This window comes from Mytilus galloprovincialis, chromosome 12 (genome assembly GCF_965363235.1).
Source record: "Mytilus galloprovincialis chromosome 12, xbMytGall1.hap1.1, whole genome shotgun sequence".
NCBI classification, from domain to species: Eukaryota; Metazoa; Mollusca; class Bivalvia; order Mytilida; family Mytilidae; genus Mytilus; species Mytilus galloprovincialis.
Genome location: NC_134849.1, coordinates 45,508,616 through 45,516,934, shown reverse-complemented (window position 1 = coordinate 45,516,934; position 8,319 = coordinate 45,508,616). Strand labels below are relative to the sequence as shown.

Sequence of the window (8,319 nt, the reverse complement as noted above, 5' to 3'; positions counted from 1 at the left end):
ATTAATCTATTCATAATGACGGAAGTTAACTTTTCCCTGGACGAAATATTTGAAAAAAAGGACAAAAGACAAGCCTATCAGATGATAACTTGATTACAGAAGAGGCTTTTCTAAATTATCAAAAAAAAAATGTTTCCCAAACTGCTACTATGCCTGTGTTGGTCAATTTATTTGATCCTCTAACCAAATTAAGAAGGACTTTTTCATCTCAATATACAAACATACATAAGCATATTTCAAGCTCTAGATCACTAGTAGACTAAACTTGTTTTGAGCAAATTAAACAGAAAAACAATCAATTCTACTATCAACAATATGGTTAATCGACAGTTTTACGCGTAGACATTCCTTACGAAGGTAAAACCCAGAAGAGCATTTTGGACGCATCATATTTACAAAGTTTTATTCTACCGTTTTTTTACCTCTTATAAGTAATTAGAGACAACCGAGGAATGATTTCCTAACAGGGGAAATGTACATTATAATTGGATTGTTTAAAGAAAAACGTACAATAAGAAATATAATAACAAAAATCCCTAATCAAATGGCAAATTCAAAAGCTCAAATAATCAAACGAATGGATAACAACTGTTATATTCCTGACTTGGTACAGTCATTTTCTAATGTAGAAAATAGTGGATGAAACCTTGTTTTATAGCTAGCTAAACCTCGCACTAGTATGACAGTCGCATAGAATTTCATTAAATTGACAACGATGTGTGAACAAAACAAACAGCCATTATAGGTTAACATGTTGAAAATAGGGATACATCAGTCAACATGCACTGTGTTATAATCTTAATCACTATAAAAACAAAGAAATATATCAACAACAAAAAAACAACATTTAAACAAATGCATTAACAACTCTTTATAATCACCAAATACGCATTTCGATAATGAGTGTCTCTATGGTGATGCTCGGGATCCATGTGTTTGAACAACCAAATCTGGAACAGCTTATATATCACAAGGAACAAAAGTATAGCGGGGCCGGGCAAGGTACACTATGGCGATATATTCCTTAGTGTTAGATACATTTAAAAGTGTTGAATACTACTATAAGACAAACTTTGCGAACAAACCGAAATACTTTCATGCCAACAAAATAGTTCGAGAACTAATGTTTAAGTAGTTTATATTTGCCAATTGACAATCAAGAAGACATACAGTTAAACTATACGAAGAGATTTATAATATATGGTTATAAACCTGGGTGTTTTGTATTTGTGTCTTATATCGAAATCTTGAACGAAGAGTGTCATATATGTGCTCTGGGGTCGTTGACATTGCTTGGTAATCATTTTTTATATGGTAAAATGGCCGCCTTTTAAGTATTTTATTAAGTTATATGATTTGAATGTAAAGATGGTCAATCTAGAAAAAAAGTATAAACTCATCATTGTCTTCTTTGTTCTATTACTACTTCTGATGTGTATGACGTATATCAGAATATGACAGTAGATTCACATAAATACAGCACAGATGCCTTTTCTTTTATTTAGGGACCGTTCAATATTTAAGTTATATGATTTGAATGTAAAGATGGTCAATCTAGAAAAAAGTATAAACTCATCATTGTCTTCTTTGTTCTATTACTACTTCTGATGTGTATGACGTATATCAGAATATGACAGTAGATTCACATAAATACAGCACAGATGCCTTTTCTTTTATTTAGGGACCGTTCAATATTTACCAGATGGATGGGCCGGTGCATTCTTAATATTGTTTCATTAAAAAAGTTAATGCCCATCCTTTAAAATTCTAAAAAAAAGTCCTTGTCCATCCTTTAAAATTCTAAAAAAAAGTCCTTGTCCATCTAAAAAAGTCTATAAAAAAATCCTTGCTCCTCTAAAACTATAAGACAATCAAAAATGATTTTCAATTTAAAGTTTTTCAATTTGTATGTCTTGAAATCAAAGAATAATACAAAATTTAAAATGTGCTAGTTAATTCCATACATAAGCATATATTTATGTGTGTATCAGAACCATACATTTTATTGTTTTTAAAAACCAGTATGAATATACATGTACAGAATTAATTCTATATGTGCAGCATCAAATACAATATTGATTTAAAATAAAGGAAATTATTTAAATTAAGGGACAATAATTCTTGGACTAGTAAACATATTATCATATGCTGAATTACTAATTATTGTCATAACAACAGAGCATGTTTATAGTTCAAACATCAATGTCCCTTTATCTATTCTACTTTTCAAAAAAGAAATTATAGTCTTTTTAAGCAAATATAGGCAGACATGTTTTTGACTTGGATGCAGCCTTTTTTGCCTATTAATTAATTCCCTAAATTTGACAGCTAAACACCAAACTATCAAACAACCTTGAATTCTGTTAAAGATCAATGTATAAATGAGATAGCTGTACAGTTGATTTGAAAAAGTTATAAGAAAAATTTAAGGTATCTGAATTTAGTCTAAACTTAAAATTGTAGCTTTTTTTTTAACCTATTAACTAACTCCATAAAAATGACAGCAAAAAAAAACACAAAGTACTAAGTAATCTGGCATTCAGTAAGATCAATATAAAATTGATATAGCAGTAGAGTTTTATAAAAATGCAAGTTGATATTAAAAAGTTATGAAAAAATTTAAAGATGACTATCTTGAAATAACCTAAAACTGAAAATTTGAGCTTTTTCTTAATTTTTTTTTATTAAATCCATAATAATGACAGCAACACACCAAACTACCAAACATCTTGGCATTATATAAGATCAATATATAAATGAAATAGCTGTAAAGTTTTATGAAAATCCATGTTGATTTGAAAAAGTTATAAACAAATTTAAAGATGACTATCTGGATTTAGCCTAAACTGAAAATTTGAGCTTTTTTTAGCCTGTTTATTAAATCAATAAAAATGACAGCAATACACCAAAGTACCAAACAAACTGGCTTTCTGTAAGATCAATATATAATTGAGATAGCTGTAGAGTTTTATGAAAATTCAAAGTTGATTTGAAAAAGTTATAAAAAAAATTAAAGGTGACTACCTGAATTTAGCCTAAACTGAAAATTTGAGCTTTTTTTAGCCTGTTTATTAAATCAATAAAAATGACAGCAATACACCAAAGTACCAAACAAACTGGCTTTCTGTAAGACCAATATATAATTGAGATAGCTGTAGAGTTTTATGAAAATCCAAGTTGATTTGAAAAAGTTATAAAAAAAATTTAAAGGTGACTATCTGAATTTAGCCTAAAATGAAATTTTGAGGGTTTTTTTCTTACTTATTAATTAAATCCACAAATTTAACAGCAATACACCTAACTACCAAACAACCTGGCTTTCTATAAGATCAATATATAAATGAGATAGCTGTAGAGTTTTATGAAAATCCAAGTTGATTTGAAAAAGTTATAAAATTTTTTTAAAGATGACTATCTGAATTTAGCCTTAACTAAAAATTTGAGGTATTATGTCTTACCTATTAATTCAATCCATAAATTTAACAGCAATACACCAAACTATTAAACAACTTGGTATTCTATAAGGTCAAAATAATTTAAAAGATAGTCGGAATAGAAAATTCTTGCTTTTTTATTCCTTAATTAAATCCTTAAAATTGACAGAAATGAACCAAGCTACCAGTTTGTTGAGACATGTTTTGAGTGCCTGCAAAAGTAATTTTCTACACACCAATAAAATTGATAGCAAAAGTTTTCTTATAAAATATGTTCTGGCCCATCCACTAAATATTTTAAAAAAAGTTCTCGCCCATCCAAATATTTCCACAAAAAAGTGCTTGCCCCGCCCCATTTTGCACCGGCCCATCCATCTGATAAATATTGAACGGTCCCTTAGATAAATGAAGATAATATTAGAGGACAATTTCATATATTTCTGTTTCTACGTAAATTAAAATTCTAACAACTTGATAAAACGCCGGGTAGCTATTAAAATGTATTAAGTATTTTATCATCCTTTTTAATAACTGTCATACCTTTACCTCCTTGAACTGCAAACGAGCTGAAACTGATCAATTTACGGTTCATTATTTGACTTCACAAACCCATCATGTATCATTTTTCCGGTATTATCTTAGTAGGATTTATTTCATTTTCCCTTCTTGGTCTTCAAGTTCAGTCCTTTGCCGAAACCATCTACTATGAAGAAGATTCTATATTGACAGGTAAGATTCGTTTGTTTTCGTACTCATTCAATTAATCTTCATAGTTTTATATTGTCATTATTTTGCGAATGACGCAAATATGAATAGCTTCTTCACAGCAAGTACAGTGTAAAATAAAAATGAAAATAATAAGAACATTATCATAGCGATGCTTTAAAATCACGTATACCTATGCGTGTCTGACTGTATAATAACCCTTAATAAAATCTTGTGAAACGTTGATGGCATTTTATTTTTACATCTTTTATATTACATTTACAAATTCCGATTTTGAACTTGTCAAGTTCGTGTTGTTTATTCTTTAGTTTTCTATGTTGTGTCATGTGTACTATTGTTTGTCTGTTTGTCTTTTTCATTTTTAGCCATGGCGTTGTAAGTTTATTTTAGATTTATGAGTTTGACTGTCCCTTTGGTATCTTTCGTCCCTCTTTTAATCATGTTTATATCTTCTAATGTTAAAAATATTAAAAAGCATTGATTTTATCTATTTACTGAATACTCACAATGACCTTTTCTCACCTTGTGAACACCAATTCACGGTCGCTTTGTGTGAAGGTAGAGTTTTTTTTCAACTTTTTAAAGGGTTAATTGTTGATTTTGTAGTTTTAATAGTCGTTTCGTCGTCAACTACTTTTTTTATCCCAAATTCATGTATTTGGTTTTGATGTTATATTTGTTATTCTCATCGGATTTGTCTAATGCTTAGTCCGTTGCTGTGTGTGTTATATTTTAATGTTGTGTCGTTGTTCTCCTCTTATATTTAAGGCGTTTCCCTCAGTTTTAGTTTGTTACCCCGATTTTGTTTTTTGTCCATAGATTTACGAGTTTTGAACAGCGGTATACTACTGTTGTCTTAATTTGACATTATGATTTGACGTAAAATTTGCATCCTTTATTTAATATAAATAATTTAAAGACATTGTTAAATATGTAAGTCGTACATCATAGTCATAATATAGAAAATCATAAACTGCAAATTGACACATGCAATTTGTATCCTTACTGTAATTTGTATCATGGTATTCACATTTATTTTGTGTATTTAACAGATAACTGTACAAACTGTTGGTATGGATGTGACCAAATGACCGGTAATTGTTCAGGACAATGTAGCCATGGTCATTACAGTTACAAGTGTGAAAAGGAATGTCCGTCCTGCTATGATTGCAATAAGACTACTGGAGACTGTACTGCATGCCGGAATAGACACTATGGATCGAAGTGTGAATATAAATGTCCTGAAGATTGTATGGTTGGATGTTACATTTCTGGAAAATGCTATGTTTGTAATGAAGCCTATTGGGGGACATTCTGTAATCTTACATGTCCTTCGCCCCATTGCAGAAATGGATGCGAAAGATATACTGGAAATTGTTCAGCCTGGGGTTGTTACGGTGGATTCTGGGGAAATGAATGCAATAGAACTTGTCCTCAAAACTGCGGATACCCTGATGGTAACGGATTTTGTCATCAACCACACGGTACCTGTCAGACATGTGAATCGGGATACAGTGGAAGCAGATGCACTGAACGATGCAATTATGAAAAATGCAGTTTATGTCAATTTGATGTGACCACCTGTTACAATTGTGTTGATGGATGGCATGGAGACCATTGTGATAAGAAATGCCCTTCTCATTGTAGCACGAAAAATTGCTTGCAGCATACTGGAAAATGTCGCAAATGTCAAAATGGATTTTACGGTCCATACTGTGATGGCATGTGTCGCACCACATGTGACACGTGTTCTGATGCCTTTACATGTGACACGTGTAAACCTGGTTTTCATGGTGAAAATTGTCAAGAATCGTGTGAAAACAATTGTAAAACCTGTCGGCGTGACGGAAAATGCAAAACGTGTAAGAATGGGTACTTTGGTGACGGGTGTAGTTGTCGTATTTCGGAATGTACCAATGTTACAAATGACTTATGTACTGATTGTAAAAAAAGTATTGGTTGGTATCCACTTAAAAACGGTTGCTGCCCTTGCAGCGAACATTGCATACGTAATAACAATGGGCCACTTTGCAATCAGACGGGTTGTATAAATGGATGTGCAGAAAAATACTATGGTGATCACTGCATAGAAACTTGTAGCGATAATTGCGGCGAAGGTAATTTTTCAGCCTGTAATAATAAAACGGGGTCATGCGAAAAGAGTTGTAAGCATGGCTGGCATCTTCCAACGTGTGACTTCAATTGTTCCTTACACTACCCTCACTGCAAAAAGTGCCATGAATATACGGACAGAAATAATGAGAATCCACGAGCTACTTGCCATATATGTAAATCTGGACATTATAGCGAATTTCTTACAAGTTTCTGTAAACCTTGTGAAAACTGTATTGACGACGAATGTGATGGTGCAATAGGTTTTTTGTACTAAAGGTTGTCGTCAGGGTTGGTATGCCAAAAGAACTAGGTATCTTTGCGAAAATTATTGCAGTGAAAATTGTGCTGATAGAATGTGTGACGGCATAGGTGGTGCTTGTATAAATGGTTGTATCCTAGGGTTTTATGGGAAGCACTGCGAAACGGAATGTCCTAAAGAATGTCTTAGTGCTACATGTAAAAATTCGACTGGAGACTGCACGATTGGTTGTAATTTAGGATTTTACGGATACACATGTAATTCTACATGTCAATCAAGATGCGGTCACCAAGGATGTAATCAAGAAAATGGTCACTGCAAAGGTACGAATAGTTCATTCATTTTATGTTTTTCCCTATGTGTACTAAGCTCCACCTTTATCTAAAACGACTTTATATCGTGCAAAGAAGATATGATACCAACTGGAATGCTACATTAAGTGTAATATAAGAAAACAAATCGAACTCCAAGAAAAATTCATAACAGAAGGTTTTTTATCAAAATGCAAAATCAAAGCTCAAACACATTAAAACGATCATAAAATAACTTTTATATACCTGACTTGGTTAAATGTCCTCGACCACAACATACATTTATCAGGTCAAGAGCAATAACTCCAATGATTCAATTTTCTTTTAAACTTTTTCATACAAATCCGGCAACAAGCATAAGCGTGTACATATTTCAAATAAACGTTATTAGTACTCCTGTCTAAAAGGTTGATCGACGCTGATAATCAATCCAAGATTTGTAACGACAAAGCTGTGACATAAATTTCATAAAAAGGTTAAAGTTTAGGAGCCCTTGAAAGCTCTTAAAGAGCTTTTTTTCCATGCCATTTTACATTTCATACCACATTACTCACGTAAAACGAGTTGATCGGCGCTGAATATTGAAATTATCCAAAACTGCCCAAACAAATTTTGGATGTAAATTCATGAATATCGGATATGCAAAATTGTGATCGCTAACTATGTGTTTTTTTTCATAATTATTTACATTTCTACATTTGCAATTTTTTTAGACTTCTTTGTAAATATTATCTACAGCGAATCAAACTGTATATATTATATCTATAATAATCTATGCTTTATTTCTAGTTTACACTATTTTCTAGAAATATCATTTACACTGAGATCAACATGTTTTCTATTAAATGTAGCACTAGTATAGTATAGTATTGAACACACAATATACTTGTACTTTTAGAATAAACAGCAAATAACAGGACAGACTATGAAATCCTCCATCACATGTAACTGACATCTACTACTATAATTACATGAATTATGCCCAAGCTCGTCCGGGATAGATTGAAATTATAAATTATACAAACTTGTTCTGGTTCACAAGAGACAACGTAAGATTGGGGTAATTGTTATGTTTCTTTCATTTTACTACAATATATTCACGACTCATTGTAATTTGCGAAAAAACATATATAATTATAAATAAATGTCCATGTATCATAAAAATATGAAATATTAAAATTAAAAAAAACCCAAGCATAATGTTATTTTTGTATTTATTTTTTGTATAAATAGTTACGTGAAATGTCAAATAATGAACCATGCATTGAAGAAAGAAATACACTACCAAAGCATCACAAACAAAATGATAAAAATGGAAAAAAAAAATAATTAAATACTGTGAAAAAAAACCCGTACAAATCTTTACTTCAGATATTTTATGTTCATATGTTTGTCTAACATTAAGTATGTGAGAAAAAGGGGAACGTTTTCATTAAATAATACACTTCCTGAATTGCAGTAAATATTTTACTGG

General features: G+C 31.2%; 1 pseudogene; it reads left to right on the top strand.

Moving 5' to 3' along the window:
• The first annotated feature begins 3,970 nt into the window (after positions 1-3,970).
• On the top strand, positions 3,971-8,039 carry LOC143055338 (uncharacterized; annotated as a pseudogene).
• The last annotated feature ends 280 nt before the right edge of the window (positions 8,040-8,319 follow it).